Genomic DNA, 600 nt, shown 5'->3' with positions numbered 1-600 from the left:
CTGCATTTGTGATCGGAGAAATGACAAACAACAAGTGCTACTCCACACTGCCCAAAACTCGCGTTTGAATCATCAGTGGCAAATTATTTAAATATTAAAAACGTACTTACAGGCTGTGAGTCAGAAGCACCAGACTGTCCTTGCAAAGTTGGAACTGCCCAACTTTATGTAAACTAGGGTGACCATACGTGCCATTTTCCCAGGACGCCTGATTTCTATATTGCCTAAAATATCTAGGTTTTGGCTTTGTTTGCGTGTGCAGACCGATCGGTGTATGACATCAAAGTAACTCGAGAGCATTTTGAAAGCATAAGGAACCGTCTGTAATGTATTTTGTTGTCATACACCGATCGGTCTGCACACGCAAACAAAGCCAAAACCTAGATATTTTAGGCAATATAGAAATCAGGCGTCCTGGGAAAATGGCACGTATGGTCACCCTAGTTTACATAAAGTTGGGCAGTTCCAACTTTGCAAGGACAGTCTGGTGCTTCTGACTCACAGCCTGTAAGTACGTTTTTAATATTTAAATAATTTGCCACTGATGATTCAAACGCGAGTTTTGAGCAGTGTAGAGTAGCGCTTGTTGTTTGTCGTTTC

This window comes from Sinocyclocheilus anshuiensis, unplaced genomic scaffold, assembly GCF_001515605.1.
Source record: "Sinocyclocheilus anshuiensis isolate Anshui unplaced genomic scaffold, SAMN03320099.WGS_v1.1 scaffold1765, whole genome shotgun sequence".
In the NCBI taxonomy this organism is placed as follows: Eukaryota; Metazoa; Chordata; class Actinopteri; order Cypriniformes; family Cyprinidae; genus Sinocyclocheilus; species Sinocyclocheilus anshuiensis.
Note: the sequence above shows the minus strand (reverse complement) of the source record.